Below are 22,224 nucleotides of genomic sequence, written 5' to 3'. Positions count from 1 at the left end.
TGTAACTCTGGGGTGAAAATATGTTTCCAGCTTAGGGCAAATAACCTTTGAAGCTGAAATCAGTCAAAGGAAGAAATAAAGTGGGAGAAACCCATTTATTGCCTACAAGCAGTCATCTACTTCTGCTTGCCCCTGTCTCTTGTGACCTGGCTGCAAAAGCGACCCCACCAAATCTCTATAGTCCAAATATGCCCTCTCTCCCCCAACCCATGTAATCACCTATTGGTATGGAGATGGACTACTTCTCTACACCCTTTGGAAACACCTATTGATATGAAGATGCACTAAGGCCAGGCGAGAGACTGAAAATATTGCAGTTTTACCCAAGATTACTCAACAGTGTGTTTATTTGGGGAAGTTGTTACTCACTAAATTACTTGGAGCTATATTTTTAGACTTTTTATATTTTACTTTTTGAATTGCTTTTAATATGTGCCATGCACTATTTCTGTTTCTTACATGTGTTATATCACTTACATGTGTTTAATATTCACTTACATTTATTTAGTATGGTAGATGCTACTATTATTCTCAATTTATAGATGAAAAGAAATGAGGTACAGAATGGTTCCCCCCTTTTTGAGAAGAAGTAAATGTGAATTTCTCTTAAAAGAAAAAAAATACATGGTAAGATTGAACTATAATACCCATATTTAGTCAAATGAATTGTGATATGCTCATTTAAATTTAATAAATAATGTTATCCAAAATGAAAATTTTTTTCCAAATTAAAGTTTCCCTTTTTCATGAAATTCATTTTCTTTTTAGTAATACTTAATATTAAGAAAATCATAAAGTATCATCTATTGTGTTTAAACATTACTTTCTAATTAATAATGTAGGAATGCCTCTATCAAGAGAGGCAAAGAAAAGTAAATGTGGACTCTTCAAAACTAGGAGAAGACAGTGGTTAACTGCATGATAGAGTAGATCCCTCTTCATGGCTGACTTAAGAAATGAAGAGACTGGTGAATTCCTTATATTTAATCATTCTAAAAACATGCATGTGTGGAGCACAGTGAAAGGGATCACTGCTGTGAGTTTCACAGTATCCATTTCTCTGTTTTTCAGTGGGAAGGAAAATATCCTCATAAAAAAGTTACGTACTTTGTCCCATATCACATGCCAGTATCATTATTGCACTGAAAAGGAAATGTAAGAGTATTTACTCCCTGAAGCCAGTTCACAAATAAGATGGTGTTAGCTCCAGGGTTTCTGTGTCTTGCAAATCAGATGAGTATGAAATGTCCACTGATTTTAGAAACAGCTCCACAGCGGGAGCACCAGCCTGGATCATGAAATAGGATGAGAAACCTAGCAGTACCTCACCCCGGAGGTGATTATCACACAGCCATTTATAAAGCAATGGGTTCTTTTCTCCTTTGTGGAATTGTCTCATTTTTATCTCTGATCCTGACACCTTGTCTTACAATAGTCTACATGAGAAAAGTGAATGACAATTACATATTAAAACATATTTGGAGGAATCCCATTCAAGAGATATAAGCATAGCAGTTATGCCATCTGCCTATAGCATTTTCATGTGAATAAGTAGGTGGCCAGTCACAGTTACTGTATGTCCCCAAATATTAAACATATGTAAGAAATTATTCACTTTGCACTGCTGTCTGAATTTACGGAGTTGGAGTTTCCCATGCTAATCCTTGGTTCTGTCTGAACTGAGAGGAGCTTCTGCTCACACACAGTAGGCATTCTGAAGATGACACACGCTGTAACCTCAAAGAGAAGATCTGTGACACACTGGGCTACAATGAGAGGCATTTTAGTGAAAAGAAGCTCCCATAATGGAGAAGAAACAGAAAGCATGGAAGCTGTATATGGACCAAATACAATAAAAATTAACAATTTTAAAATGCTTAATATATGGTAGGTGCATCACATCTGTTATCTCTAAACTGTACAATAACCCTACACCATGTAAGGTAGTGTTTTTAATGGACGTATGTGGAAAATGAGTCTCAAAGATGGTGACTGTGCAAGAATTCACAACTGCAGTGGTGTTTCTGAATTCTGTATGAGAAGGTATTAAAAGTGTCAAGATAGCTGGAAGACAGGGCTTGAAACTATATCTTATATAACTCTCTAGATAATATTAAAGAATGAGGGAAGGGAAAATGCAATTATCTGAGGGGTCAAGCTAAAGCTGCGCAGTGCCTCTGGAGGCTGCTGGCAGGTCTAGTCAGAGCGGCACTGGGACTCGCCCATCCTGTCTGCCGCCAGTCCTGGGTGTGTGGTCCACCGTATCACACCGCCCCTTCAATTTTCAGTTTCAACTTCACATTAAGATTGAACTTTGGGTGATTTCTAAAGAGTAAAACTGAGTTATAAAAGCCTTTCTCCTAAAAAAGGAGGACAGATATCAAATTGTTTCACCAGTCTGGAAACCTCTCTTCCAAACTAAAGGTTATCACCAGTCATCTGCTTCCCCATGTTCTCTTAGACCTGCCACAAGCCAATGAGTGGCTGGTCACACCGAGCCCATTGTATTTCAGGAAGCATTCAACAGCTCTGTGGCCTGCTGTGGCTACAGCCCCAAGCTTCCCATTGGCATCATCTGGTGGAATTTGCATAGCTATAAATCCAACCTCTTTCATTAGCAAAGTAATATCATGTCTTAATCGGCCTTATACTCCACTTCAGCAGACATGTGATGAGCAGCCTAAATAAACCACAAAAAGGAAAAAAATATTTTCATATACAACAATGGTACTTTTTGAGTCATCCATATGTAGGGTTGACATAAAATATAGGACACCCAGTATTTCAGATAAGCAAATATAGGACATTTAGTATTTCAGATAAGCAATGAATATTTTTTGATAGGAGCATAAATATATAGGTATTGGTATAAGTATAAAGTATTGGTATAAGTGAGCATATAAGTATGTTCATACAATATTTAGAATATACTTTTATTTAAAATTAGTGTCTATCTGAATTCAATTTTAACTGGGCATCCAATATTTGATTTGCTAAATTTCTGCCATTTGGCATAAGACCCTGTCCCTGGTTTAAAGATATTCAGTCTGGAGAAGTCACATATACAAACCTTAATTAAAAAGAAAAGTGATAAATTCTTAAGGGTATTAATGAAGTGCTTTAGGTGTCTCAGTTAGGGAGGTCCCTAACTGAGAATGGGAGGAATAAAGGCATTTCTGTTTTACAACTGAAGTCAAGTCAGTAGTTAAATGGCTGCTTATAAGACACAGGTGCTTACTATAGTTCCATTTGTTGGGGAGATGGGGCATAAATACAGACAATAGTATAGCGAACCATGCAAAATAATGATGCAATAAGTATCATGAGAGAATCCATGGTTAGTTGCTAAATAAGTAGTTTGTACACCAGTATTACCTGAGAGGGCTTCATAAGCTGTGTAAGTTGTTCTTTATACTGCTCACTGAGGAATGATTTACCTTATGCATCAGAGGAGAGTGTCTCTAAGTGCTGTGCAGAAAGAAGTGATCACTTGTGTCCTCCAAAGTACTTTATATACACTCTTCTTACTGTTCCCCTCAAATCCTTTGTTAGTATTTCTGTGTCCTCTTTTTACTATGAGCTCCTCACACGCAGGGGCTTTTTATCATTTTTCTTATATTCTTCTTTATATCCTAAGGCCTTAATTAACATGTGGTATATATAGTGTAGGTGCTCAGCAAATATGGAGTTTACTTTATTGGAAATAACATGGAAAGAAGTAGCCCTCTCAGGGAAAAGTGCTGGAAATGGAAGTGATGATTGTGCACATGTCTGGGTGTGAGCGTGTGTTTTTGTGTTCATATACAAGCTTTATGACAGTGTGTGGGGACCAGAGTACCGCACAGGCCTGCAGCTATGGTCGTTCTTTGGTTTATCAGTAATGATGATAATGGTGAACAAAGACACTTGGATGATAGGAACCAAATTCACAAACCAAAAAGATGGTACTAGAGAAGAGTTTTCACTTACATTACACCATTCTGTCATAAGATAAGCTTTTATCCTTTTAATTCCCTTCCTTCCAGCTTTTATCACACCAATCACTTAGTCTCCTACATATTAACTGAATCCCTAAAGAAATGGTCACTCCTCAACCCTGACATTTCAGATTCCTTCTGCCTTTTCTACATTATGCTACTTTCTCCAACAAAATGAAATATCATACATGCATATACATATATGCAGCCTGAAATAAGAGTCCTGTGGTGGCTAGGGGAATTAATTAATATTAATTGGTTAGAGTTTGGAGAGAAGCAGATTCCTTGCATTCTTTCCTCTCTTACTTCCCAGTGTCAGCTCTGTTGCTCCATTGGTTGTCCTCAGTTCTAATTACCTACACTTGCTACCACTTATTTAGTCATTCTTTTGGTCATAATTCTTATTAAAGCAAAAATGTCTGTGTGTGCATTAGAGAAGAGCTTGAATGTACAACATATATAGGTGTACAACATAGGGTGATATTTTTTAAATGTATACTTTGCATATCCATACTAATAAAATGTATACATTTTATATTCTATATGTATACTACTTTATATGTGTCTGTCTGTATATTTATGTCTATAGACACAAATACGACTTAAGTGCATAACATAGATGATATTTTTTAAAGTATTCTGTATGTGCACATAATTTTGACTGAAATCAAAGTTTGAAAGTAAGAAGGGGGGGATTCATCTGTGGTTCATAGAATAACAGATACACTGTGGATGCTTAATAAATTTTAAATAATAGTAATCTGCTTCTATCCATTTATCCTCTATCTGCAATTAAGCAGTGGGGTGTCAAATTACATATCAAGCAGTTTTTATTAGGTTATATTTTTCTAGGCAGCAGGTGGAGAATTTACAAGTTATGTATCATAGATCTTCCTCAGAGCAACTTATCATGTGGTTTAAGTACATGAAATTCTGACCCACACCCAGCAGTGAGATTGTCAAGGCTAAAAGCAGCATTCAGCCTATCTGCTTTTACTTTCTTTCTCTTTCTCTACCTCAGTCTTACTACTTCTTGTGAAATAAATAAAGGCTTCTGCATTTTTGAGCATGTTATTCTTGTACTTGAAATCAGTAGATATTCCCCATGCCAGTTTAGAGTGTATCTTAAATGTCATCTGCTCCAACTCTCTATATAAGGAATTCCTCTCTACTTTGTCCTTGTCTTGAAGTCTGTGGAATCTGCAGAAATATTTAATAATACTTGTGATAACAAAGCCAGATAAGGAAACCCCAAAGGAAAGAAAGCTATAGGCCGTAGCTAATAGAGATGCAAAAATTCTCAACAAAATACAAGCAAACTGAATTCAACAGCACATTAAAAGGCTCATATACCATAATCAGATGGGATTCATCCCTGGAATGAAAGGTTGGCACAACATATGCAAATCAATACATGTGATATATCACATTAATAAAAGGAAAAATAAAAGTCATGATCATTTTCATATATGCAGACAAAGCATTTGACACAATTCAACTCCTTTCATGACAAAAACTCACCAAATTGGGTATAGAAAGAATGTACCATTTTGGCCATTTTCTTTTCACTAATTCTCTCACTTGTATTTAGACTGGCCATTTGATCTGTATCAAACCTATATTGAATCTATATTCCTATTTTAGAAATAAAGAGAGGTATTTTTCGTAACCCATAGCTTAGTTAGTTCATTTCACTATATGGCCACATTTCTGGGTTACAAATTTGGACAGAGACCTGCAAAGATAAAGAAAAAAAGAGCCAATGCATCAACTGGGTAATAATTATCCAAAGGGGTCTGCCTCTTAGGGGGTGTCTTTTTTTTGTCGCTGTTCTTGGAAAGCAGCACTCCTGGTACCAAGTAGACAGAGGCCTGGCATGGTGGCCATTCTGCAATGTGTGAGCAGCCTGCACAGTGAATTGTGTCACATTCCTTATGACTTTTAAATGCCCTCATAGACACACCTGTAGATGACATACCATCATTATCTGGGCCTAGAAGTAAATCTGAGCCAAGAACATAATGATACTAACCTATAAACACAAAGTATCTTTGGCATGGATTAAATATCTGTAGAATTTTTACAGGCATGGCACTGCCTTATAAATCAAGGGAAATTGTAGTTCATTTTTTGAGGAATATCACTAATACTTATTGACCATTTTGAAAAACCACATCACTATCAAGAAGGTTCTTTCTCTTGTTAATGGTTCTCATACTGTTAGACTCAATACTACTTTTTCATGACCAGCATTTTGTAATAATTTTATTAATCGTGAAATAGAATTTAATCATTACAATAAAAAATATATAAAATATAACATACCTTCACATATCCAATATACCTAACCTAACAGCATACATATATATAAAGGCTTTGACTTTGAAGCAAGTTGGTGTGTTCGAGGATTAAAAAAAGAAAAGAGCCAGTGTAACTGAACAAAAACAGAGAGAGATAATGATAGAGATGTGTGTGTGCCTGTATGTGAGAGAGAGAAAGCATGATTTTGGAAAGTAAACAACTATTAGATCATTTTGGATCTCTTGCACCATAATTGGGAGCTTGTGGATTTTATTTTTAAAATAATATAACGCTATAGGAAGGTTATAAATGGGAAAGTATTACTATGTATTTACTCAAAAAATACTAAGTGACAATCATATGCCATAGCTAGGATCTACTAGAAAAAAAAATCTACTTCATGAAGCTTATCTGTTACATAAATACCAGTCATGCCTTTCTCTGCTAACATGTAAGCTGTGTGGGGAGAGGCACATCGTTCTTTTTTTTTATAAGAATGTGCATGTTTTAGGCAACTCCTTGCATGCTCAGATCTACTCATGCTATACATTAAAACCATTTTGCTACTGACTTCCAAATGACGCTGGTCAAAAACTCTGAGAAAATTAAAAAAAAAAAAGTAAGGAAGTTAAGTGGGTAAAGTTATAGTCTGTCTTATGGCAATTGGTCCTGAGGCTGTAACTGATATCTATTACCTCACTGCTTCAACCACACAGATTTCCCTAACACCCAGCCAGCCCTTTAACTAGACTGGGTTGCTTCCACCGTATGGTGAGCCAGATCTTCATCTCTGAAGAGTCTGAGCTCTTGGTTCCTTTGTCCTTATCGGCCACACATTGCTGTAACAAACTGCCCTTCCTGTGTTAATCACTGAGCACAGAAACAAGAGAAGCTTCTGTGATTTTGCACAGCTCCAGACATACTCTTCCCTGCTGTCATTCTGTAGTAGTAACCCTAGTTTCATACGACAGTAAGGATCAGTCCCTTGCATTGAAGAGTCCAAAGTGGCCAGAATATGTGGACACTCAGATTCAATGGAACTCCATTATGACTCCTAGGATCAATGATTTAGTGAGAGCATTTTATTCATCCCTACCAAAAAAACAGAATAACAAACAGGTCACATTCATACGGAATGGACAACAGTAGACCTTCAGTCTTCCTCTGACTTAGGCTGCATTAACACCCCACTTCCTTCAAGAACCAGCAGAGCCTTGTTTATAATAACTAAATCAGTTATTATAAAATATATCTTGGTCTTAACTTCTGGGTCTTTTGTGCAAAACTTAATTTTATTCTTATAAACAATAAACTATGTAGGACTGTCCAAATTTTATGATTGTGCTAATACTTTATAGAATCCTGTGTTAAGTACTGCTTGAATAATACAAGCTGTTATCTATAGCACTACTGAAATGTTCTTTTTATTAGTACATATTGAGTTATTTTTTTCATATATTCTTCAAAGATATTAGTATGTAGAGCCTATTAAAATCTATTTTGAAGGGTAATTTTTATTACTTAACATTAATCTAAGCTTCTAATTTTTATTCTTATCAGAGTCCTTAAATATTTGAAAAATAAAAAGTAGTCTATTTTTACATTGAATAGAATAACATTTTATATATTAAAGTCATAAACATAATTATTCATCATTCTTCTTTCAAAATATGTACATTCCTCCCATACTGCATCACTTGTAGAATTAGTTGCTAGTAGGTTAAACACAAAATTAGATATACTTATGATAAAATGAAGACACTCTTTTCTGAATTTCCTATGACAGACTATATAAAATTTGGGGGACTTTTATTTCTTTAAATCAAAAGACACCAAGATATGTGAGAATAGATATGTTGCAGCATCAAATGCGTAAAGATTGGAGCTATACAAAGTTTTGGTAATGAGAGCTGAAAACTGGCTCCTTTCCATTTTTATTAGGAATCTGAATTTAGCTTATGTTCACTTAGAAGCTCATTACCTTTCCAGACAAATCTAATCTACATTTTTAGGTCATTCTCCACCCTTTTCATTCATTTGCACTAAGATCTAATGGAATATCAGCTCAGGAAAATGCCAATTTATTATTCTCACGCAATTAACATCCTTGATCGAGCACACAGGTTATGAGCTTAAAGGCTTTAAAATAGGAGAAGCTATTGGGTAAGTACTTTCACTTTCCACTGATGTGAGTGCAGGAGATTTAAAGTTTGGGGGAAATATGTGTCTTAAAGATATGAAACTTTGTCAGAGACACAGAAAGAATAACCAAAAGTGAGGACCAAAAAATATCTAGTTAATTCATCAGGTCAAGAAAGACACAAAAGGTCTTTCTTTCTTTCAAGGAGTTTACAGTCTGTAATTAGTAGCAAGATGTATATCATTTCCATTTTTCATACTTGAAAAATTTTGAGAAAAGCTAGTCGATGATAGCAAATGTCAAAACCCTTCACACTGTCTCTTTCAACACTTTTGTTTGATACAATGCCCTATGCCTTCTCCCTGTTTGACTAGTCCCAATACCTGAACAGAACACAAATTTACAAATCTCTGTTCCTGAATTGCTATTACCTACTTGAAAAATTCCTGCTTAATCTACACTTTAAGGCCAATTTCAATTTTTATCTTCCCCATGCAGAAGAGTATTTTAAATCTTAACTTAAGGCAAAAATTTCCCCAAATTGATATGTTGTAAAGGGGAAACCATCTGATACCAAAATCCTTATGAAGCTCTTAGTATTGCAACATACTCTTTTTTACTGTATTTTGAAAATAAAGTCTTATTTATTGAAGACAACTAAGCATGAAAATCCAGTCAATGAGAGTTTGGATACTTACAGTCTCCCTGATGGCATTGGTTTAAAAGGGAGGGAGAGAGACAGACAGAGAGAGAAGAAAAGAAATGAGAAATTTAATGTGAATTTAGTTATTATTTATTTTATTCCTGAGATATGACCTAAAATCTGAAGAACCTGATACCCTTTTCAAAAAGGTTGAAATAAAAGATGCAATTAGTGTACTGCAGAAATCATAAATATACACCTGTAGGTCATATGCACAGGCAGATCCCTTAGAATAATGAGAATGGATTCTGTGGCCTGGAATAAAGTTTCCAGCAATAAATGCAGACAAACTAAAAAATGATCCAAGCAAGGTAGAAGCAAAAACAAAGTGCTCTGGATAATGCACCATCAAACACGGCTTTAATGATAAAAAACAAGTCACTAATATTAGAGATATTTGTGAGGGGGGAAATAAACTTGTACATAAAATATAAATTATAGTTTTTGTAATTCATGAATCTTTAAATCTCTCTCCATGTAAATAAATACCCCCAAAAGCTGATAAACTCAGGTTGTCCCTCAAAAAATTGCATTTGGATTTTCTCTGTGGTCAATTTTGGAATGAGGGAGGACCCCCAATAGGTGTACCTGTATGATAGCAAATATTATTTGTGTGCATGTTAATAATTGATATGTGCACCTATTGACAATAATTATTACTCATATACATGTTAGCAATATATAAATATTTTTATTTGTGAACATATTAACAAAATGCTTGATATTCATCCCTATTGTCAGCAAATGCTATCTGAACAAGGAACTATGGACTATGTGTGATGTCATCTTTGTGTCAAGAAATCTACTGTATACTGAGGATTTAGAGGTACTGGAGACTTCTAAAACCTCCCTCTTGAGGTCCAAAATTTATTGTTCTATTATGAATCCTTGTACATAACTCTCTTTACTTACAGTGAATATTGAGAGAATTTTTACTTGACTATATATTGACAGGTCTCCTACTTCCTCCTACCTCCCTAAGATTGTGAAAAACAGAGGCCATGTCTGGCATTTCAAATAGCTTAGTGTCTGGAACATAGCTGACCTTAAAAAATAAGTATCTGAATAAAATAATAGTAATATTCAAACTATTACAAAAGATAGATAATTCAAATAAACCAAGCCCTATGTTTTAAAAATGGTATCATTAAATGACCTAGAATCTGGAGCAATGAATGTTAGACTTCAAAAAAAGGTCTGTTTTATAAAATGTGACCACAGCATGTTCTCCTAATTAGAGAGCCCTAGACCATATTAGATTGAAATACAGAACCGGTAATCCAGGTTTAAGTGATCCTTAGTATTTCCAGGTCCTGAAAGTAGGTCTTTACTGGTGTCTTCTAGTAACTATCATCTTACTGCTCAGTGATAATAAAAAAATTCTGACTAAAGATGGTACAATGTTTGACCTGTCAAATTAGAAAGATTCAGAATGATGTTATTTAATCCTGGCAAAGATACTCTTTATGATTGACACTTTTTTTCTTACTAGTAGCTGTGTAAATTTTCACAGGGATTTTGGAAATAAATTTGGCAGTATATGCTAACTTTTAAAATCTTCATCTATTTTGACTCACAAATTCCAATTTTAGTAAAAACATACTAAATTAGTATTTAGAGATATAGAACAAACTGGCTATACATTTTTATTATTGCAAAACTTAATTTCATATCCAAATAGAGGAGAACATGTAAACTAATTTCAATAAATCCATTTGAATTTTGTACAGATATTTAAAAAGATATTTTTAGATAGTATTTAAACATGTAAAACCTTCACTGCATAAAGTTAAGTGAAAATAACCAAGGAATAAGTCTAAGAATGGTAAGAATACGTAACATTTCTACAGAACATTAGTCCAGAAAAAAGCGTAAGAATAATTTAAGTAATTAATCTTTGTGAGGGGGTGAATAAGCTTTGGTAATATCATCTTTGCTAAATGTGATTCCAATTTTTAGACATAGTTCATAATTTTATGCAATCTGACCCTTTATTGCATTGGCAACAGGCCACAAATTCAACTCACATAGCTATCCAGATGTTCACAGAAAACATAACACTTCTAATTTTTGTCACTCACTAGTCTGGCCTTCTTTCAGGCTGCCCCTGCCCCCACCCCTGTCACTGGATAGCAGGGAACATGACTAAACTAAATGTCGAATCTGCAGCCAATGATTCAAATACTCCTTTAGACAGTGTCCCAGATAGATGTCTTTGTCACCTTCTTACCCTAAAAGATACTTGGGTGACTGGAAGAAGAGAAATACTTAAGTGGGTTTGCAGCACAAAGTGGAAGCCTCCCCTTCTCAGAGCCCTCATGTTCTTCCTGGGTAAATGTTGGCTGACACCTGCTCTTCTCAAGGACAGTGCCTCTGCGCACTTGGGACATTCTGCTTTGCAGCTGTTGGCGAAGCGTGGGGCTCTCTCGCTTGTGTTCTGGTTTATCTCTCAGCTTGATGGTGTTTCCTCTCAACCTCCTTAGCTCGCTGGGTGTTATGCTGGCTCCGGTAGCCCTACAGGTCCCCTCGGGCCAAGCGCGTTTCCTTGGCTCTGGCAGTCCTGTCAGTAGCCTTTTGTAGATGCACTTTATTTAGTTATCCTGCACTTGACAAGCCATCCAGGCTCTGAGCTATTTCTATTCTAGGTATGACATGTACTCATACATTGCAGTAGATGAGAAGAGATAACTTCAGTGCTTCCCTCTCCTCGGCCTCATTTGTACACCAAGTGCACTTTATTGCGCTACATCCCAGGTCAGTATTGCCCCTGGACCATCAAAGGGTAGGTGGGCTTTTCTTTGACTTCTTTACAGCTTATCTTTTTATTCCAGACTCCCTCTTGCCTTAATGACGTTCAAATACAGTTTGTTACTGATATGCTGTTGAGGTTGTTGAAAGAATATTTAAGGCAATTGTAATTAAAATAAGAACAGTGGTTGCTTCTGGAGGTGGTGTTCAGAAAGTTTCAGAAAGAAATTTTTAACAGAAATGTTTAATATGATTTTGATATTTTAATGTAATTTACGTATATATTTTCATATAATAAATATGAATTTAATATAGTTTGGGTGATATTTACAGAGTGTATGTGCTTGTTAAAATTGATCAAGCCGTACTCTTAAATGTTATACCACAGTACAAACATACAAGACAGAGAGAATTAAAATTCCTTCTTAGGAAAGTGTTATCTTCCTTATGGTGTTATCTTGCTGAATAATTCTACATTGTATGTTGGAGGCTGAACTGTCCCTCTCGTGGCCATTCAAATTGTTTTTTAAATTTTGTTGTGCTAAAATATATACAACATAAAAATTGCCGTTTTAACCATTTTTAAGTGTACAATGTAATGGCATTAGTTACATTCACAGTGTTGGGCAGTCATCACTATTTCCAAAATTTTTCCATTGCTCCAAACAGGAACTGCATACCCAGTAAGCAGTAACTTCCCTTTTCCTTTTCCCCTCAGTCCCTAATAACTGCTAATCTAGTTTCTGTCAGTATGAATTTACTTATTTTAGATATTTCATGTAACTGGAGCAATACAATATTTGCCCTTTTGTGCCTGTTTTTATTCACTTAGTATAGTATTTTCAAGGTTCACCTATGTTGTTGCACATCTCAGAACTTCATTTCCTCTTCTTTTTTTTTAAAATAGACTTTATTTTTTGGGGTAGTTTTAGCTGTATAATGCAATTGAGTGGAAGGTACAGATATTTCCCCATATACCTTCTGCCCGTGCATATTCACAGCCTTCCCCACTACCAGTATCCCACACACACCACAGTGGTAAATTTGTAACAGTTGATGAACATGCATTACACATAATTATCACCCAAAGCCTGTGGTTTACAGTATGGCTCACTCTTGGTGGTATATATTCTATGAGTTTGGATAAATGTATAATATCACATATCTGTCATCATATCTTACAAAATAAATTCACTGTCCTGAAAGTCCCCTGTGCTCTAACAATTCATCTCTCCCCATCCCTAAACCCTAAAACCCACTGATCTTTTTACTATCTCCATGTTTTTGCCTTTTCCAGAATATCATATAGTTGGAATCATACAGTTTGTGGCCTTTTCAAATTTGACTTCTTTCACTTAATAGTATGCATTTAAGTTTCCTCCATGTCTTTTCATGGTTTGGTAACTCATTTCTTTTGAACATTGAATAATATTCCATTATCTGGATGTACCACAGTTTATTTATCCATTCACCTACTGAACTACATCTTGATTGCTTTCAAGTTTTGGCAGTTTTGAATAAAACTGCTGTAAACATCAGTTTGAAAGTTTTTGTGTGGACATAAATTTTCAGTTCCTTTGGGTGATACTAAATGTGATAGCTGAACTGCATGGTAAGAATGTGTTTAGGTTTACAAGAAACTGCCAAACTGTCTTCCAAAGTGGCTATATCATTTTGCATTTATTCCAGCAATGAATGAAAGTTCATGTTGCTCCACATCCTTTCCAGCATTTATTATTATTGTCAGTGGTTTGAATTTTGGCTATTATAATAGATGTGTAGTAGTATCTCATTGTTATAATTTGCAATTCCCTAATGATAGATGATATGAGTATCTTCTCATATGCTTATTTGCCATCTGTATGTCTTTTCTGGCGAGGTATCTGTTCAGGTCTTTTGCCCATTTTTTTATTGGGTTGTTTTCTTATTTTTGATTTTTAAGAGTTCTTTGTATATTTTGCCTAATGGTCTCAGATGGGACTTTTATAAATATATTCTCTGCAAGTGTTTGTGGAAAAACAGATATGTTAAAATATTAAGAATGTTAACCCTTGGTGGTAGCATTAGAAGTAATTTTTATTTACCTTTCATTTATTTTATTCTCAAAATTTGTGCAGTGCATCTATATTGCTTATATAATGAAGACAAGAAAAACAATAATCATTAATTCTGCCAAATGCAATTTCACCTAACTTTTACCTAAAGTGGCAGTGATAGAAAAAAAGCTTAAAAAACACACAACCCTGAGAACTAGGAACTAAAAATGACAGCCAACTTATTGCCAGAATCTGGGAGAAATTACCTTTCCAGAAACTACAAGGCAAGTGGAATAAGAATAAAAATAGGCTCTCCAAGTTTATACTGCCAAATCATAGGAAAATGCAAGTTAAATTTTTCCTGCCCTTAGATGAAGTCATATTGTGAGTAATCACTCACACTGGGTTGTTTCTTGTTTTTACGTGCTCAGAATTACTCCAGTCCTTTCCAAAGTACTTGTACATTATGAACTGAGTACTCAGGAAGTAAAACACATCTCTTCTGGATTAGATCCATGCACCCTGACATGACTGCTAATTCATACTGGCTGTGTTGGCCTGTGCCAGATCTTGGCCTGCTTTCTTTGGCTCTGTGATCATCTCGTCTCTCCACTGCCTTGGACTGCAGTTGAGGTAGCTGGTCCCCTACCAGATACTAACTTTTCCCATACTTTGCCATCAATTTGCCATAGCTCTTTGGAACAGTAGTGGGATGTGATGTTGCTCAACTATGCTAATGCAGAAGAAATGACCCTTAGAGTGTTGAAGCTCTGCGGTAGTCTGTGGTAAGGAAAAAGGATTTTTATGTTTGTTTCTTGAATTAATTTTTAACATTTATTTGGCTAGTTTTGATTAAGCCCTCAGAGTTAACAATTAAGGCAATATTGAAGTGACCATCTTAGTCCCAATTCATGTCTATGTGAAATGTACATGCTTTAGAAAAGATAAGGGATTAAGGAAGTTTATAACAGGGTAAATAATGTAAACTATGGGATTGGAACAGTCTTACCTGGGGAACAGCATTTAAGCAGAGGCCCATAAAACAGACAGACATAGCTGAAACAACCACAAACACCAGCCCTAGGAAAGTCTTATTTCCAAGAGATGGACCCATCTATACAAAGGACCTGAGACAAAAGAACAAACACAGTGTCTGTGTATTCAAGGAACTAAATGATGACCAGTGGTAGCTAAAGCATGGAAGGAAGAGACTGATGAATCTGAAAAGGCAGGCAAGATCCAGATTATATAGTCTTATAAATCATGGTAAGGGTTTAGATCTTTAGGTTAAATGACACTGAGGGGTTGAAGTAATGATCTGTGGGAAGGAGTTCTTTGGATATAATATGGAGGATAACTTAGCAGGGAGCCGAGATCCGACAAGGAGGAGCAGTTAGAGGATATTGCAGAAATCCAGGTGAGATATTGCAAATTATAATAAGAAATAAATATTTGGTCTTTGTAACTGTTTCTGACACAGAGCTCTTAAAACCCTTGGGCTTCCTAAGTGACAGAGCATTGAAGGTGTCTTGTCATGTTGATGAGGTGATATTTGAAAGGCCCTTGGGTGACCTGAGGAGGCACTGACCTCCAGGAGGAGGGAGTGGCTGGAAATGAAACCTCACAAGGACAGTATTCAGAGCGCTTCTGGGTTAGTGAACATGAGGAGGAGCTTTGGAAGAGTGGCTGCCCTGGAGAGGGCATGGGTGGTGTTCCTCTTCCCACACAACCTGCCCTATGCATCTCTTCCATCTGGCTGCTCCTGAGTTTATATTCTTTTACAATAGACCAACAATCTAGTAAGTAAAATGTTTCACTGAGTATTGTGAGCCACTTGAGCAAATTAATGGAACTGATAAAGGAGGTTGTGGGAACCTCTGATCTATATAGCCAGTCAGAAGTGCAGGTAAAAACCTGGGCTTGCAACTAGAACCTGAAATCCAAGGATTGGGGGATCACTGGAACCTCCAATCTACAGCCAGTTGATCAGAAGCACAGCTGATAATCTGGACTTGCAACTGACATCTGAAGTAGGGTGGGGAGGGCAGTTTTGTAGCAGTAAGTGAATCTTTAACCACTGTCATCTGTTGTTACCTCCATGTAGTTCGTGTCAGAATTGAGTTGAATTTTAAGATATCCAGCTAGTGTTTGAGAATTTTGTGGTGTGTGGGAAGTGCTCCTCCCTCCCCACACATGTTGGAATTGGGTGGAGGAACCCAGAAGGGATATAATAGTATCTTTCACTAGGGGAAGAAAGTATAAGTAAAATACATAGAAGGATTCAGAAAAATTTAGGAGAAAGATTTGACAGATACAGTCCCTGAATATGTGGTGGAAAAGAGGAGAACTGAGGGTAACACATTTTGGCTTAGATGTAGTGGAGGAGTTAAAAATCAGAGCTAGTGGCATCAGCAGATTGCTCAGAATTTCAAATTATTTTTTAATTTTAATTTTTAATTTTTATTACATATAAAGACAAGGACACTGGGGGAATTGATTCAAATAACAAGTATCATGCTCTTCTTGGAATACCTCCTCCTCTCCATACCTTCTTCCCTATTCCTTCTTCCCTTCAAAGAAGTCCTTTCATGGGAATTTTGTAAGAATATCTGCCAGGGGAGTTCTATTTGGTTATATCACCAGTGTCTCACTTATTCCCAGGAGTGGAAGCAGCTTGGATTATTTCCAGTATTCTGCTTAGCTCCCAAATAAATAGATTTTCTTTACTTTCAATACTTTTTAAGAAGTCACAGACTTACAAAATACTTGCAAGCACAGTACAGAAGGCTTTTCTCCCCATACTATTTGAGAATAAGTTGCTGATCCAGTGCCCCATCATTCAAAATTTCTTATTTTCTTTCTAATAATCATTTATCCTACATAACCAAAATAAATCCATCAAAATAAGGAACTTACCCTAAATTTCTGGCACAATGAAATGGTCTAGACTTATCTTCCACTTTTCTGTTCAAGACCTAAAACCAGCCATCTCCAAGTATCCTTGGTTTCTTTTAATGAGAAATGGTTTTTGAAACCAGTATCTGGGCAATATGTATGCTCTTAAGACCTCTCAGTAGACAGTTGGGAATTAATGTATGTGTGAACACACACACATACACCTGAATACACAGATACAGTTACACATATTCTATCATTATCTATCTATCTATCTATCTATCTATCTATCTATCTATCTATCTATCATCTATATATATCATCTATTTATCTATATATCTATCATCATCATCTATCTATCTCTATCATCTATCATCTATCTATCTCTATCATCTATCTGTATCTATCTACCTATCTACCTATCTATCTATCTATCTATCTATCTATCTATCTATCTACCTATCTATCTAATATCCATCTGTCTGTCTATCCATCCAAAGAAACTGTGGAACCAAACACTCCAATACTTCCATTTCCAATCTAACATCATAGGATGCATTTTTATTTATAGATAATTTCTACCCCTAGAGATTTGCTCCCCTTTCTCTGGTAGTGAAACAGCTGGTTCCCCTTTTTATTTATTTTGTCAATCCTCCTCTTTGCAGCCAAGGTCCCATGTTGGCCTCTGCCTCCTTCCCCGTGTGGGTGCCTCCTTACGCTGCTTGGGATCTCATACTCTTCTCTTGGTTATGGTGCCTCCCCTGCTCCCATCTTGTTTTGCCCCGCTTAATGGCTTTAGGAATAAACTGTTCGGAGTGAAGGGAATGGAAGAAGAGAAGAATAAAAGGCAAAAGAAGGGAGCAAGTATACTTCTGTAAGACTTTTACCATTAGTTTGTTTGTTGGGAATACACAACAATGGTTCAAATTGGTTGGTGGTAGTATTAATCTATAGTTCAGGGTTAAATCTCCATTACCTAAATTTTTGATGGAAAAGTAATTATAAAAATGACATTACTTTCTCACTATACTCTTAATTCAGAAGAACTACAACTAGTAAAAATTGTAGCCATGGCTACTTTATTACTTGAGTGCTGAGATATTGAGGAACTCATGCTGATACTTCTCTCCCTTCTCCATTCTCATCCTTAAATGAGATGTTTTTGACATTAAATCAGATGCTTCTATTCCTAGAAACAAATGGGGAGTGGTAAAGGGGAGCTGGTAGGGAAATGGTGTGTGTGTGTGTGAGAGAGAGAAACAGAGAATGAGGGGGGTTTTTGTTTGGCCTATTACATTCTGGGAAATAGTGTTCTGCATATAATGTACTAAGGGTAAGTGTATGAGCGTCTGTTTAATTGCATAAATTACCTCTTCTGGTAAAGCACCTGGTTTCCCTTGGGACCACAAGTAATTCATTCCCCACCCATGAATTGTGATGTACTTTAATTGCTTATATCTCCAGCCTGTTGAGGCACTGCATTTCCTTGCCATGGGGATTGTTTCAGAGATATATGAAAAAATCTAAGCCAGAGCAACGAGAGCCTGAGACTTAATTCTTAGACTTTTGTTGGAGTTAACAGGGAAGAAGTGATCCTTTTATTTTACTGAGAATGTTGAGAAGTAGGATATAAGGCTAGAGCTGATGGCAGCTATTTTATCCTCATGAGAAAGAATCTGATGGAGAATAGAGCTGCCACATGAGAAAGCAAAGCTGAGGCATAGTGCTAGTGAGCTGGCCTGATGTGATTCAGACCTTTCAGACCTCTGGATCTCTCTCTCTCTCTGTCTCTCTCTCTCTCTCTCCCTCTCTCTCTCTTTATATATATACAGAAACAAATTTCCTTAGTGTTTCTAATGTATTTCCTAAATATTCACTTTTTATAAGCAGAAAAAATACACATTACTGAAAATCTACAGACCTAAATTCATGAAACACTGTCACATCAGTGTGAAACAAAGCCTCATTTTAGCTTGACAATGATCAGAAGCTCATTTTATGGAAATTTAACAAGGAAAATGATCCACAGATATATTACTTTCACCATGGTTCTATGCATCTAAAGAGCCTCCAGAAACCAATATTTTCCACATCTAGCAATGAAAAGATTTTGCATTCAAGAATAATAAAGGTAAAACTTATAATACCATTTTTTTCTCAACACATTGTTATCATTAAAGAACTAGCTCAATGTAGAAGTTGCTGTGTGATTATAAATAGAAAAATTACAAGTCAGTGAGCAATGAGCCTAAACTGTCTTAGAGCCACGTGTAATCTTTTCTAGGGACTCATCTGTTCACAAAATGTGCTGCCTCTCTCCTTTCAGGTCTTCACTCCAATGTTGCCCTTAAGGAGATCTTTCTTTACACACTTCCACCTCCATCCCTCTGCTTCTGCTTTATTTTATTTCTTAGAATTTATCATTATCTAGAATAGTAAGCAGTTAATTTTAATTTTCTGTTTCTTCCTGATAGAAAGTACACTTCATAAAATCAGATGATTTTGTTCTCATTTTATTCTATCCCCAGTGCCTGAAAGAATGTCAGCACATAATAGATGAACAGTAATTACTTGTTAAATAAATGAATGAATAAACAAATATTGGGACTAATAAAGAGAAAGAAACTTCCCAGGACTCTTGAGCTGTTCCACGTATGTCCGGTAAAATGATCTGTAATCCTGAGTCATTTCCCTCTAGATTCTACTTTCATCTTCTCAGTTGTCCTATTGACATCCTAGGTGATGGGCACATGTATGAATATGTTTTTCTATAAAGGCCATATCTCCTGGAGGCATTATCAGAGAATCAACCAATTGCTTATCTATGAGAACATGACTTAGAGTTTGAGTCAAACATTTCTAGCTATGTCTGTACCACATCTGACTGGTTACATGTCTGTGTCCATTAACCTCTTCAGCATTCTTTCAGTCCTTACAATGAACTGTCCAAGTATTGAAGTTCTCAAATATAAGCTCTTCCTTTTGATCTAGGGAAGTGGTTCTTAGCAATTTACTAGTGACTATGTCATTTCCACACCCTTATAACAAAGCTACTTGAATCTCATATATGACACTTGGTTTATCAGCTCTCCATATCATGTGCTCTCTGCCCTTTTTTGGTAATATCTTCAAATGAGTGAAAGGAGAACTGTGGGAACCCACGCGGATGCCCAGTCCAGTGACCATCACCGCTGACTGATGGCGGGGAAAGGGCAACCTTTTTTCAGATTCCATGGACTCTTATGCCCAATGAAGACTCGAGGAGGCTTGGAAGATATTTCAGCAAATACTGTATTTATTATCCAATAAATAACATTTCACGACAACTACTTTTCAGGGAATCATAAAAAATCAAATGATCCAATAGTAAATAACAGCTTTTCTGAATTTACATTCTAAAGAGTAAAATATATACTATCAGATGGTGGGGAATATTAAAGCAGAAAAATAAGATGTTAACAAAAAAATTATGAAAGGTGGTAAAAGGACAGAGAGTGACAGGATTGGGACAGAAATCTATTTTAGATAGTGTGAGCCAGGATAGTCTCTTTGATACTCTGACAATAATTTGGTAGAGATATGAAGATAGTGGTGATGGTAACCAAAGAAATATGTAGGTGAATATTTTAGGCAGAGGTTACAGGAAGCATGGAGGGGAATGTCTGGTGAACACAGAGAATGTTGGAGTGGCTGGAGGGGTTAGAAATAGAAAAGACAGTGGAGGGCTTTGTTAATGTTGCCAAATTTTAGATGATTTTCTTAATGAGGTGAGAAATGATTGAAAGATTTGAAGCAAAGCAGTCACATTATGTCACTTACATTTTCAAAAATCACATAGGATGCTCTACTGAGAATAGACTGAAAGGACTTGATATGTAAGCACTGAGGGTAGTTTAAAGCTACTCCAACTGTCTGACTTGAACCAGAATGGCAGCATGGGGTTAGCAATAAGGGTAAGATATAATCTGAAGGAAGAGCTGACAAAATTTGCTGACGGACTAAGCATTATATGTAATAGACAAAGATGAGTTAAAGATGTTCACAAGTATTATGGCCCAAACTACTAGAAAGATGGGATTTCTAGTGACTGGGATATGAAAGACTGTAGGAGAAGCAGTTTTGTTTGGAGATAAGAATCATGAGCTCAGGTTTGGACATTTCCAGTCTGAGATGCCTTTCCAAATGGAGATGTATGAGCAAGGCCTCTGAGGCTCTCTCACTTGCTTTCTGTATAAATTAGTAGACCATTTTAATTTCTTTGTGCTTCCATTTCCTCTGTAATATTTTAATGATAATAATGGTGCATACTTCTTAGGTTTATTTTGAGAATTAAATGAGGCAAATTATGTAATAGAACATTTAGAGAAATGCCTGGCTCATAATAAGGGCTTGACAAGTATCAGCTATTATTATTAGAGAGGTGACGACAGCTGGTGAGAAATGGTCATGTCTAGAATACGTTTAAAAAAATAGTTGATAAGACTGAATGAAAGGTGTGAAAAGGGATGAGTCAAAGATAACTCCAAAGAGTTTTCCTTAAGCATTTGGTAAGTGTGTTACTATCTTACGAGATGTCTGGAACTGGGAGAGAAACAGTTTGGAATAAGTAAGAGAGAACAAAAATTTCATCTATAAATATACTGAATTGGAGGTGCCCACTAGACATCCATGTGGAGGTGTCAAGTAAGTGTTTGCATATACCAGTCTGGAGTTTTGGTCAAACACAAAGAATGTACACCACGAAGAGTGAACCGTAATGTAAACTATGAACTTTGGGTGATATTGACGTGTGATGTAGGTTCACAGATTGTAACAAATGTACCATTCTGCACGGATGTTGATAATGGAGAAGGCTGTGCATGTGAAGGGGCAGAGCATATGGGAATTCTTTCTATTTTCCTTCAAGTTTGCTATGAAACTGAAACTGCTTTAAAAAATAAAGTCTTTAAGAAAAAAAATACATATCCCTTCCATGAAAGTGTCTTCCTACTTGGCCTTCCACAGCATTTGCAATTCCACTATTGAATATCATTTATTACTGCTAAAGCATAGCTTTTTCAGAAGGTCCCAAGTGAGAGTTAATAACCTTAGAGAGGTAAAAATAAGTAAATAAATACTAAGCAGAACAGTTTGTTTGGATAAGATTACATACATTGCCAATTACAAAGGAAAAGTTTCAAACCTCTTCGGTTTTTTTTTTTTTTAGTCTATTTAAGTTGCCTGGGCTTGCCATTTCCTTACACCTTACTTAGTATGTTTTGTACGTTGTGGACAGATGATAAAATGCCCTTTATCGACCTGCCTTTCACAGGTTCACTTTACTTACCCATTCTTTTCCTGCTTCTAAAAATTTGGAAGGACCTAGAAGGCATTTTGAGTGGGAATCCAGACTTCACACTGTACTGACTTATAAGCAGCTCAAAA

At 36.1% G+C, this 22,224-nt stretch overlaps 1 long non-coding RNA gene across 2 annotated transcripts in view; it reads left to right on the top strand.

Annotated features, from left to right (window-relative positions):
• The first annotated feature begins 11,745 nt into the window (after nt 1-11,745).
• The window catches only part of LOC140849583 (uncharacterized), a 186,460-nt gene continuing 175,981 nt past the window's right edge, over nt 11,746-22,224 (top strand). The window contains exon 1 of one of the 2 annotated variants that reach the window (XR_012131639.1): nt 11,746-11,875. This is a non-coding gene — a long non-coding RNA (uncharacterized lncRNA). Of the gene's footprint in view, nt 11,904-22,224 lie in introns of both variants that reach the window. The other variant, XR_012131637.1, reaches the window with a different exon arrangement.

The sequence above is a fragment of the Manis javanica genome, chromosome 5, assembly GCF_040802235.1.
Source record: "Manis javanica isolate MJ-LG chromosome 5, MJ_LKY, whole genome shotgun sequence".
NCBI classification, from domain to species: domain Eukaryota; kingdom Metazoa; phylum Chordata; class Mammalia; order Pholidota; family Manidae; genus Manis; species Manis javanica.
This window is presented reverse-complemented; position numbering and strand designations above follow the sequence as displayed.